Here is a 13,483-nt window from a genome sequence, read left to right on the forward strand (position 1 = left end):
CGACTATAAAATGAAACGATATTTTTATTATTATTAATTTCCGAGTACCTTAATTTCATTTTAGTATTTAAAATTCTAAAATAAACTTTTTATGAAATAAAATAATTACAATAACATATTATTTATCCAATTATCAAATATGTCTTCCATAATAAAAGTTAGGTACAATTTACATTCTATATTTTAATCTTATGCTAAAATCTGAGCTACTTTGAAATATTTCTTCAATTTCGAGGGCTCGTTGAACAATTCAAATGTTGTAACATTTTAAAAATAATAAATTGAATATTGATGATAATAAATGGATCACCATTTTACTCTATGGATCACATGTGTCGAGTGGACTTCCCCGCGCGCTGAGCCGGTAGTATGGCGGCGCTGTCATTTCCGCTTCCCGCCGTATTCAAATATTATTACAGGAAGTTACTTTTCGCGCGTTTTGTTCCAAGCCCCGTCACCCAGGAAATGCGAAGACAATTTTAATGTGGATTTTGCGAATTGTGCTGCAGTTTTCGGACGTATTATTCAGTTTGCATATCAAATTTGATTGATAACATAATAATTTGTATGGAAGGAGGATTTATTGTAATGGAACTAGGATGCAAATAGGATAACCCTTTTGGGTTATCCTATTTGTTAACGTATACAATATTAGGAGTTTGTATGATGTATTTCTTAAAAATACTATCACAGAGTGCTGGGGCATTTTATACTTATAGGGTACTAATGTCTGTCTATATGGCTTCCGCTTGATCCTACCAAAACAAGATGGTTTAAAAATAGCAAGGACGATATACGTATCTGACAATCAAATATGCTGAAAAGCGAGCATACAAGAGTGGAGAAGAAAATTCATTCGCAAAAACGCAATTTCGTAAAGTATTAATATTTAGCAAACGGCCGCTCGGCGGAGTTTTTGTAGGCGCTGTGTCTTCGGAGTATCACAGCCGTAAATGCAAAACTCAAGGATAAAACAAACAGACGCTTGGACAATCTAACTATCTGAAGCTACAACATTTTAATACTCGCAAGATAACGGCCGAAATGAATTTGTTAGAAATCAGAGCGCACGTATCCCGTCACTAGTTCTTAGCCACATTTACCCGTGATTACCTCAGGGACTCTCCTCATGCATTCTCGATACGCTAACCACAATTACACTCGCCCACACAGCACGAATTCTGTGGCCAATACACGTACATACAACGACCAAGAAAACTATTTAGACGACAAACGAATGGAACCAAATGAAATAGAAGATTTCCATACATCTTTCTAATCTCATACAAAATGGCAGATTGGGCCAGGCACGTGATTTCAGCGCTCTGTCGTTTCTTGTCATCTATTTTTAAGACGTATTAGCGATATATATCTTTCTTGTATGAGCGAAATGGAAGATATGACGGGGTCCATAGCTTTCTCTGTCTACGCGTATGAGTACATTGCTCGATTTTAATGAGTATGTTGGCATGTGTTACTCGTCTTAGAATCGGATCACTCCATATCCTCCCGCGGATTTCATACAATGTGAGTAACGAATAAAAAAGGCAACACAGCATTCCCCAAGGGGTTAAGCAGGATGGTCAGACGTAAAATTACAGCTTCAAAATGTATGTTCGTGGTGTTACAGTTAGTTACAGGAATACAACCACACTAAGATTAATGAAATATACGTTGATACAATGAAAAGCGAGTTATGTACGCATAGCCCAGTGTGGAGTAGACTTTACAAACGCGTACATTCATTCTGCAGCTAATATATCTAAAAAAATTGTGTAGTTGGAAAATTTATGACCCAAAAGTAGATTAAAAACCGTAACTTTTGAATACATTGTTCCGGAGCTAGTGATGTTATCTGAAAGTAATAAATATGGCCTTTGACACTATAAATAAAAAAAGTGTTTCGATTAAATAATAGCTGCGTAGCTAATTAAAAAATTACTTGTTCACTGTTACATATTCCTCAAATTTGATATCAGTTACAAACATACACATTGCAAGAATATTGCTTGCTGTTTGTATAGCTAATCTTCCAAGTGTAAGATGCAATGAAATAGGTTTCACATTAAAAACAAACATAAACCATTTAGCCCAGGATAACAAAAAAATATGGGTCTAAATTCTCTCTTAAAGCACATTTCATCAATTATTGTTTCCGTCCACATAGACGTTAGAAAATCCACAACTAAAGCAGAAGAAACCTTCATTTATTTAGCTGAAAACTGTCCAGGACATGTTCAGAGCACCGTTGAATTGGTCATTATTGGATAAAACCGGAAAAAACCGGATTCAAAGGTCCCGTGTTTTGACAAATAGCCGGTGCGTACCCGCTTAGAGGTTTGTGTTGTATGAAGCCTGTAATCCTATTGGATAAAGTGGAGGCTTACCTGACTTTGGGAAGGTATCTCAAATGCTGATACTTCAGGAAATCATACCATGCACTATAAATCATTGCTTTGAGAAGCCATTCGTTTATCTTTAACAGGTGATTCACATTAACAGATTTTAACTGACTTTAATATATATTTTATCAAAAATCGGATAACTTAAATAGTTTATCACTTTTTTGACTATGATGAGTTGGACTTGCTCAACGTTTTCATATAATTTTCTAAAGATATGATAACTTAAAAAAAATACTTAGATATTTCTTAAAGTGAGCTGTAAAGTATTAAAACCACACCATTTTTATCGTATTTTGCAATTTAAATACACAAATAGCTCAGATGTCCACGGCGGATGGGTGAAAAGGGTTTGGGTCCATTAGGGGTAGGAACCTCGTAAAAGTGTAAGGGGAAAGTGCGATGTGCGCTCTTGCTGTATCACGCTCCGTTTTTGTCACAATATACACGTTTTAACACATTCGCAGCAAATAATTAAGTTATATAATCTCACATTTTATTTCTTTTGGACACAAAAGTATTGAGACGAGTGATGACGAAATTTAGTGTTTTAAAATTGAATGAGATGAAAAATTAAGGTAACTAACGCAATTAAGGTAGGTAAGTAAGGTAAATTAAACTAATTTAAATTAGCTCGTGTTATTCTCTTTTATCATTTAACTTCTAACGTCAAATACATAATTTGTTAAAAAGGTTTATCAAAATAGTATTTCGAAACAAGCTCACATTTCCTATCTCACAAATAGTCGTTATATGGTTGATCGAATTTAACAATTGGTAAACATAAAATAGTTACCATCAAACTCAAACATTCATCTGTACGCAAATAGTAGCAAATAGTATTAATAGTAGTAGTTAATAGTAATAATAATTTAATGTAATTAGATTTAATAGTAATAGTAGTTTAATGTAATAGTAATTTAATGATAAAATATGTATGTCATATCATTAAATTTTGTTTTCATAAATAATAATTAATACCAGACCACATTCATTATCATTAGCACAGATGAAACTAAAAACTCAGCAACTGGTAAAATGTTATTGCAACCAACAGCCATCAAATTACAGACTGAATTAATGTTGACACTGTATGCATGACTGATCAAGGATTAACTATAAATCCCTGGAGCATATAATCACGTTTTAATCCATATGTCTCTGACTGAGCCAGAACAGGCTTGATTAACGAGCGTCTTGTTGACGGATTGACTCACAACCGCGCAATTTGTCAGTGTGAAGACGAGGTACTCGTAAGGCTAAAAGTGATACGTTCAAAATTGCTTATCATCATTAAGGTGTCATTTTATAGTATAATGTCTGTTACTTCCCACTGTCTCTCTGTCCCTATGTATAAATGGAACGGATTTTAACGCGGGTTTTTTTATATATGTGATTCAAGAGGAAGTGTTATATGTATATAAGAGCATAATATAGCACCCGTGTGAAGTCGGAGCGGATCGCTAGTTTGATAAAAGATAATTATGTCTAATATTAAACGGGAAATTCACCAGTTTTATCCAGTAAAGATTTATACCTATACGTAGACAAATCAAAATGACAGCCGAATCGATAAGAGATTGAAATACTTAACTACTGTACGAGTAAATTGGAACCCCTAGAGATGTTTTAAATAGAGACTTAAGAGACTTGAACTATTTTAGATAATTTTTAAAGATCAGATATTTTTAATTGATCTACTTATTACTTTTATCCGCTAAATCATGCCTGTACTTTCGAAATCTGACAATTAGATGTTCTTTTTTATAGTAGTAAAAAAGGAAATAAACCTCTTAAAAAACATTTTGTAATTTCTTCTATAAACGATCGATAAAATGGAACACAATTGAATCCAGCTCAGTTTAATCCACACATTATTGTTTTAAACTGTTTCGAATCAAACGTCTTAAGTCTGAGCTAGTGTTCACTGCACAGTTTATTTAAAAAGTTTGTGCGAAACTGGTACTAAACTAACTTACACTAGATAGGTCCGGCGGGCACCATCTCGTTGGAAAATTTACTTAAGTTCCAGTTACCAAGTTCTGATGGTTGTTTATCGCTCTACGAACGTATCCCGTATTGTATCGTTTAGCTTTCTTTTTTTGAAAGTCATATGCCTACTTTTCACTTATTTGGTATCAATCTTCGTTCATGGACAGATTCATTCCCACGGTGGCATTTTCCACAAATGTTACAAATGTGAATATCTGAATGTTTGTTGCTTATTCTTCTTAGCGAGTCGTCTCTGGCGTTCTTTGTGTGGATCAATACCTCGTCGCTGACAAATCATTATCCGTGGCGTTGGACAGATCTATTTTTTGAGTGTATTTGACACAATTTAGGCTGATGGAAAGCAAAGACGAGGTTTAGAGTGGTGGTGTGGTGCACAGTTGTGTATTACTTAATGCAACCAAAACATCTAGACGGCTTTATAGGCACGCGGTTTCCAATTAGAGAAAAAATATGAATAAGACCGAAACTCTTATCATTTGAGCATTTTTTTGGTTACTTCTCAGCCGTAGAGCGTCGGATCCCAGGGTTCACTTTCCTGCTATATCTCCTGTACTTTGTAATATCACATGGCTAATGGTAGCTATATGTTTTAACCCAAATATTGAGCCAGTTAACTATGAATACTTCAACACTTTGCTGATTGAGTACGTTATACACAGTCTCAGAAAAAAAATCATACATTTATATGTAGATCTTCGCTACTCACTCAGCATCACGAGAGTTAGTTTGACAATGTGCCAAGCAAATATCAGTGTCTAAAGTAGACATAGTAAATATAAAGAGCTAAGTATCAAAAATATCAGTGCCATAATGGCATGGCGTCGTGGTCAGTGGCTTAGTGCTTAGTGTGGGCCGTTGTATTTATCGAATAACAATTTTAACAAACTTTGTACTAAATTACAAAACCCTGATTTTATTGCGACATAAAAATTAATACATGTGTTTGAGCCTAGCGTCACATAGAAGGTCGTATTTCGATCGTAGACATGTTCTAGTATCACACTGAAGGCAATAAAATAATAGATTATGGCGAGAGGGACGACGTATAAATATAATAGAAGTTTTCCCTAATTATTTTTTCCCAAACACCTCGGAATTTAAATGGCCGCATTTCCCGCACACAAAACACTTTGAGTACAGATGTTGCCTCGTGTACCCACATTTTCGAATAACACCACATTCTAATTCTTTTTATCTAAAATGTATTAAAAATCTAATTTTGAGACATTAAAAATTAATAAAAAATAAAAGAAAATATGATAGTCGAGTTCGTGATTTTATTACAGCGTGCGTGGTGAGTTATATGTACTATTGTGTAGGTACTCAACAACACGTCATCTAACCAAAATAATTGCAAATTCACCGCTGCAGTTCACCACGCTGGGCTTTCTGCTGAGCTGGGCCCTATTGGCAACCACTGCGACATCCATTTATGTATAGGAATCAATTAGTATTTATAGGTTAAGTCTTTAGGTCGAGTCACAATATACCCCTTGTGTCGCAGTTTAAGTTTAGCCAATAAACTTTCTTTCTCCTGACTATCCAGTGATCATGGATCCAGAATTATCGTTAATCTTATCGTTTCCTCCTTCGCCATTGAAAGGCACGTTTTGTTATTGTTATTTGCAGTCGCTAATCCGGAATAAGCTTGCGTGGTGAGTCATGCATAGCCCATACTCCTAATCCAACCATAGAAAGGCCAGTACCCAAAGCAGTGGAGCGTTTAAATAACTGATGATAATGATTTCTTGTTTCGCGTAAATTTTCATTAACTCCTCGTCTAGGTACATTCAATTTCAGCTCAATCGCTTGAATATCTGCTTCAAAATCACATACATTGCAAGTTAAATAATTGCTTGTAATAAGCGCATACTCCACAAGTGATTTAAGGACGTAGTATCTGTTGACATGTACAATTTATGCACTAAGGTATTTACCACGAATATAATTACAGCGCTCAGAGCCTGATGGATTTTTAACAAGCCCTATGTAATTAGTGAAATCAATAATTGTATGCATGAAATACTGAACGAACCATCCATTGAAATTTATGGTCGACAGTTTTCAATTTGGTCAAAATTCTTAGTTCTTCTTATTATACAATCTGGAATTAAATGTACCTAAATACTTATACAAAGACTTGTATTTCTATTCAAACTAATAAGTAATAAAAATATTAAAAAATGTTTATTTAGGTAACAAAATGTACATTATAACGCAGGTTGTGGGAGTACCTAGAAGGCTCCGCTCTCTCATAACACAGTAATTATATTTTTATTATTACCAAATAAACTGTTTAAAATTATAATTAAAAATAAAATTCATCAACTCACTGTAAAATACCCAGTACAAATTTATAGAACAATTACTCTATAAAATCCAACCAATTCAAGACTATTCGCGTCACAATATAGAAAAACAAATGCAGGATATGCCGGCCCGTCACATTATATGTCTCGACTTGTTATCATGGAAAAGGCTTTTATGTTGCCAGAACAACTCGGGTCTAACAAATGGCCATCCTGTTTATAACACAACCTTTGCCCTTTCTAGTTCACGTGGAACCGACAAAAAGATAAACTTATGTATGTTTTCTTGAATATTTTTTATCGGTAATTTGTCACACTTCACTTGTTTCTATAGAATTTTATATCTCACTAACTTTTGCGCGCGGCTTCGTTCGCTTGGATGATTTTCATACAAACTTTCACCCCCCATTATTACCAAATTTACCACTACTTATTTGGGACTTGAAATAATGAAAATGTTTAAACGGGGTCTTTAACTAAATGCATACCAAATTTCATGAAAATTGCTCAAAACTAGAATCGCAAGCATGTCCCGACATTACGAAAAGAAAGTGAAACAATTTATTTTTGTAATCGAAGCCCAATTTGTCAAAGCCCATTTCTATGTTTGTGTCCATAGACCACAGTTGAGTGTTGTCCATTTCTTTTTATCTGTCGATTTTAATAAAAATTACACAATACAATATTTAAATACCTATTGTGACTACAAACAAGAAACATTCCTATGTCCCTATGGAACGGCTCGAACAAAATGAAGCCCGCAGTCCCAGACGCGTTGTGGCAATGTTGCAGACACACTGCAGCAAATAATTACAAAAGCGATGGATAAATTACTTGCATGTGTCGCAAAGATTTTATTGTAAATTTGTTTTCCTTCTAGCTCGGTGTGCTTTTAAAAACACGCTTATGAACGAGTTAATTTATTTACATTTTTCGGATTGATTGATTTTTTAATGCAGTTTCAGCACTAACTATTATAACGTTCTATGGCGGCGAGAATAACCGGCAAGAGGTACATATGAGAGAGAGTAAAAGAACAAAGTGCCGTGTAGTTTCGTTATAGAAGGCAACCCCATATTCTCCCGTAAAATGTCGTACGAGTCGATTAAGGCAAACATAATCTTGTTAACTTGCATTCTTATGGAGTGTGTTCTTACTAACGCTGGTGTCTTATTTTATTCAAATCGCCTAAAGGCATCTGACACGACTTTTACGACTACATGTCGCCATCTAGGGGCATCACTGTCCATCTATATGCAGGTTTCCTCACGATGTTTTCCTTCACCGGAAGCAAGTGGTAGTCAATTAAAACTACTATACACCGAGTCAGTACACCAAACTCATGTATCACGAGTAGGATTCGAACCTGGAACCATTCGATCACAGGTGGACGGTCTTAAGCACTGGGCCACAGCTTCAAAGCTTGCATACTAAATTAATACGAGTATTAATACAGAGGAAATATAAAATCTTACCAAAAATCAACAAGTTATTGCGACGGTGACCCAATTGGTTAGTAATCGAGCCCAGATGCCCATACAACCTGGGGCGATTCGGACATTTGTGAATATTTGAGCGAGGGGAAGAGAGCGCGAGAAATCAGGAGATTTGGCGGGAAAATAATGTAATATGTATGTGGTAGTGCGATACGACCTTGAACTGCGAGAATTCATTCGCATTACACATTATATGCTATATGTATGTTGCAAGTAGGGAAAAATATACCTTAAAATTCTGTGTTGCCTTCAGCTTCTGTTATTGCTATGTATCCCTTAGTCGCCTCGTAGGGCATACAGGAGGATATGAAGTAGTACTATTTTAGGGCGAGAGGGTCTCTGGAGGCATGTAAAATGAGATAATCTTCTAATATACTCATGAATACTGAACGCGCAATCTAATACACAGAGAAAAACGGGAATTTCTTCCCGCGCAAATGAAATTCAAATTTCCTTCTTTACATTTAAACTATTCTTTTTTAATCCCCGGCGACAGAAAGAGGGAAGTTATAAGTTTAACGTGTCTATGTATCTCTATGTCTGCCCGTGGCATCGTAGCAGCCAAACGGCTGAACCGATTTTGATATAGTTTTTAGGGTTCCGTAGTCAAACAAGGAAGTAAACTACGGAACTAATGAGAGCACTTATTATCTCGAAATTCTTAAGAAAGCAAAGCCCACAGGGGCGCAACCACTACATTATGCACATCACATCTCAAGCAGATGTTTACAAATTCACATACAAAATATCAACTAAACAGTTGGTTGAATGTTCGTGTTTTCCCCGCATTTGTCCTGTGTTGCCCGCACCACACTTTAGAAATACGGCCGCCATTGGGAACAACCTGCATTGTGCACTTTGCGCGAACTTTACAATATATTCTTTTCACATTTAAACACACATTACGGCGAAAGGGTAGGCACTGTAAAACAATCTAATTTATCTTTGTGTAATTGTTTGTTTGTAAACTCTTTATTACACAAAGAAAGCTTTAAAATGACGCATTGGCGTATGTTGTTTATAATCAGACGTAATTTAAAAACTGTTTATATTTTATATTTACTACCAACCAAATATAAATGTGATTAGTATTAATATGTAAATTATTCAAGTAACCGATAGAAGAACCTTATCTTCTTCATATTTGATGATTTGAAAACTTCTATTGAATTAACGTTTTTCACTAATTAATTAGGCTCTTAAAAAGAAAGAATATATCATAAATCGTACCAATATAATTTTAGGAAATAAAATAATAGCCAGAAAATATACAGTACGAAGCATATTGTGATCCTAGCCTCGAAAAAGACACAAATAAGCATATTACTTTCATCCAGTCTAGTGGAATAATGTAGATTTACCTACCTAGGCAATATCTAGGTACATCAAATCCTACCAATATTGTAAATGCGAAAGCTTGTGAGGATGTATGTATGTTTGATATTCTTTCACACAAAATGTACACGACAGAATGTTTTAGAGGCTTAACTTGTTTGTTTTGCTGCCTTTTGTAGTCTTTTTATTGCCTTATTTACGAAATTAATGACTATACAGACATAGTATTAAGCTAAGATAATAGTAGATTAATATACAACTACAAGGAAAGGAATCAATACCTATACAAAGCAATATCCAAGTTGAAGTTTCTTATGAATTAATCTAAAAATTTATAGTAAAATAGATTAATAAATTACCCTCGTAATTACTAAAAAAAAAAGTACTTATATTTTTATGCACACTATGCACAATAGAGCCATCAACATTGTAAAACGCCATTGACTATCAGAGCTTTTGACCAAATCCTACGGGAACCGCGCACTTTCAAGATATAAAGTACCCTATGTGTTAATCCAAGATATCAACTACATCAATACCAAATTTCATAAAAAGATTTACCTACCTAGGCAATATCTAGGTACATCAAATCCTACCAATATTGTAAATGCGAAAGCTTGTGAGGATGTATGTATGTTTGATATTCTTTCACACAAAATGTACACGACAGAATGTTACACGGCAGATGTACACGACAGAATAAAATTACAGGTACACGGGTATAACCTGGAATAACACATTTTATCCCGAAATTCCCACGAGAGCGAAGTCCCGGTAGTAGCTAGTATTAAATAATATCTTTGCATATGGCGGCTAAATATAATTTAAGTGAGCATAAAGGTAGGAATAACTTGTAGCAGTAGCTGGAGTTAAAGAGTTGTGAAAAATAAATTTCAATTTACTGCAAGAAAAACTCTGACATGAATTTGTATCCATTTAGTTTAAATGTGCATTTCATACCACTGTGGAAGGATACTGTGGAAGGATACTGCTATCAATAGAGATTTATGAAAGAAGAAATGGAATGCCTTGGCCCAGCAGTGGGACACAACAGGCTAGTTGGAAAACAGTACACACAATCTCTATAATCTTTACGTGTTTACATTCGGGGCTATGAGGCCGCGAAATCAGAGGTCTGCATAAAAATAAATAAAATGATAAAAATAAATTATAATTTTGAAGTTTCAATTATGATTTTATGACGACCCTCTTTGGAAATGTTATTGTTGCCTATCAGCCAGACGCCTCATACGTCATCCATGGTGGCATCCGTCTGTTGGAACCACGAACCCAATTCTAGTGGGACTATGAGACCGGTGGGACATTATTAAGCGAGCCAAAAATCATTATAATGTATATAGTAGAAACTCAAAAGTAATAAGAAATTTCTATATCTAAAAGTTGATATATGTCTATGCTTGGCCTAAGAAATACGAGCGATTAAACAACATCCAATGTAGTTAAATTTCTAGTAGAGTAGGTATCGACTATAAAGTTTTATCGTAGCTTTAGTATTGAATAGAAAACAAACACGCATCTGCTAGCAATCAACTGCACATTTAGCTAGACTGTGATATTGACCAAATGGCACACTATTCCATTTTAAACACGAATTCGAAATAAAACTTGCGAATCGCTAACATACAATTGCTAACAATATTTTTTTATTTCACTAAGTCTCATTCTACTTGTTTATAAAATTCTAATATTCTAATATTCTTTAAAATTATTGAATACATGTTATTTCAAACAATTTATTTTATTAGAATATAACTTCAATTAATTTTAATTCAACTTTTAACTATAAAACAATTCGATGCATTAATTTTGTTAATTTCAAATACAAATAATATAAGTTACAATATGTCTTGTTTTATATTGACCAGGTTTATTTATTTACTGAAATGGTTTACTATTATTAGAGTGACCTTTTGAATTCTACAAATTATTTTTAGATAGGTCGTATCACATAATCCTCGTTGACAAAATTTACATTTATGGGTTTGACTATTTAATAATACTCAGAATATTAGGCAACAAGGGACCATGGAAATTGAGCGAAGCTTAGAGGCTTAACTTGTTTGTTTTGCTGCCTTTTGTAGTCTTTTTATTGCCTTATTTACGAAATTAATGACTATACAGACATAGTATTAAGCTAAGATAATAGTAGATTAATATACAACTACAAGGAAAGGAATCAATACCTATACAAAGCAATATCCAAGTTGAAGTTTCTTATGAATTAATCTAAAAATTTATAGTAAAATAGATTAATAAATTACCCTCGTAATTACTAAAAAAAAAAGTACTTATATTTTTATGCACACTATGCACAATAGAGCCATCAACATTGTAAAACGCCATTGACTATCAGAGCTTTTGACCAAATCCTACGGGAACCGCGCACTTTCAAGATATAAAGTACCCTATGTGTTAATCCAAGATATCAACTACATCAATACCAAATTTCATAAAAATTATCCCAGTCATTTGGGGGTGAAAAAGTAACAAATACACTCACCAACTTTCGCCTACACAATATTAGTGGGATGTTATTGAGATGGAAACTGAATAAAATAACCGAACATTTCTACTAAGGAAAATGGAAAATACGCGCCACTATTGTATGCAAAACATCTCGGTTCGCACAAAGGTGGTGTTCGGTAAGAACCAACTCTACTGGAATCAGATTTGTTTGTTGCTTTGAAACAGTAGTATACGGCTATACGGCTATATAGGCCAATGGTAATTTATGTATTCAACCCGGTCCAAAAATTGATATGAGTATTTTAAAAAATCTGTATTTATTTATTGAAATAGTCTGTGATGATCTGTAGTCGATTTCGGCCGTAATGACCATTTCTATTTTTGTTATTATTATTCTTTATATATATATACACACACCATCATATAACTTCTATTTACGCTTTGACTATGGTCCGTGTAAATAGAAAAATAAACCCCATATTAAAGGGAGAGATATATATACATATACCATACCATACATATATACCTTACCATACCATACCATACCATAGTCAAAGCGTAAATAGAAGTTATTTGATGGTATTAAAAGCATGGGATACGGAAGACGTTAGACGGCAAGTATTTAATATGACTGCCTTCTGCAAGAGATGGAGGATATTTTTGTGGGCTTACAATATATATAAGCATCAAAATACAAACTCTATTACAAGGCAAATGCTTCAAGATTTTAAAGAAGTCAGTTAAACTACACTTTTAAGATACCTACCTAGCCCTTAACTTTACTAGAAAAAGACTAAAACATAATCTAAAGTTGTATTTGCTCCGTAAGAAAGTTATAACTTAATTTTATACGTAAAACTTCAGCTTGAAAGTCAGAAATGGGATCTTATATAGCTTTCACTTAACTCGAGTGAGATGTTCAGATAGAATATTTTTCAAAACAAAACGAACTTATAAATCTTTCTTCTTATAGTTTGGATCAATTCAATGTCTCATTATTTATGAATACCTAATACAGTCCTGTATCGCGGCAGTCTTAGATTTGACCTTTCACCTTTGAGAGAATTGAAAATAAGACCGTGTTCCTCCAAGCATCGTTGTGTTCTGACGTCTGAATACTGAAGTAGGACAGCCAGCTTCAAGCACGCCGTGCTTAACGCGGCAAAGCGCTTTGCCGGCCGAAATCTATTATTAGTGTCCAAATACCATTGTAAATAATGTATCAAACTCACCGACAAAATATCGATCTCGGTCACAAAGTTCAATAGGTTCACATAGAAAGTTTCACTCGAAAAACCTGTATTCGCTCACCTGTATTCGCGTTTATACATTAGAGTTAGAAGATCGGGGCTCGTGTCCGCCGGGGTTGTGGGGTGGGGGGTGCGGCGTGCGCATGGTCGCGCGGCACACGACGGCACGAGCGGCGGCGGCGCGGCGTGGG

At 34.6% G+C, this 13,483-nt stretch overlaps 1 protein-coding gene across 7 annotated transcripts in view; it reads right to left on the reverse strand.

Annotated features, from left to right (window-relative positions):
* LOC128677790 (sodium channel protein 60E-like) overlaps positions 1–13,483 on the reverse strand; it is a 138,994-nt gene extending 125,511 nt beyond the window's left edge. For 6 of the 7 annotated variants that reach the window (XM_064436543.1, XM_064436545.1, XM_064436544.1 and 3 more), the window contains exon 1: positions 13,354–13,483. The gene's annotated coding sequence lies outside the window, so the exon portion shown is untranslated. Of the gene's footprint in view, positions 1–13,274 lie in introns of all 7 variants that reach the window. The other variant, XM_053758890.2, reaches the window with a different exon arrangement.

This window comes from Plodia interpunctella, chromosome 18 (genome assembly GCF_027563975.2).
Source record: "Plodia interpunctella isolate USDA-ARS_2022_Savannah chromosome 18, ilPloInte3.2, whole genome shotgun sequence".
NCBI lineage: Eukaryota > Metazoa > Arthropoda > Insecta > Lepidoptera > Pyralidae > Plodia > Plodia interpunctella.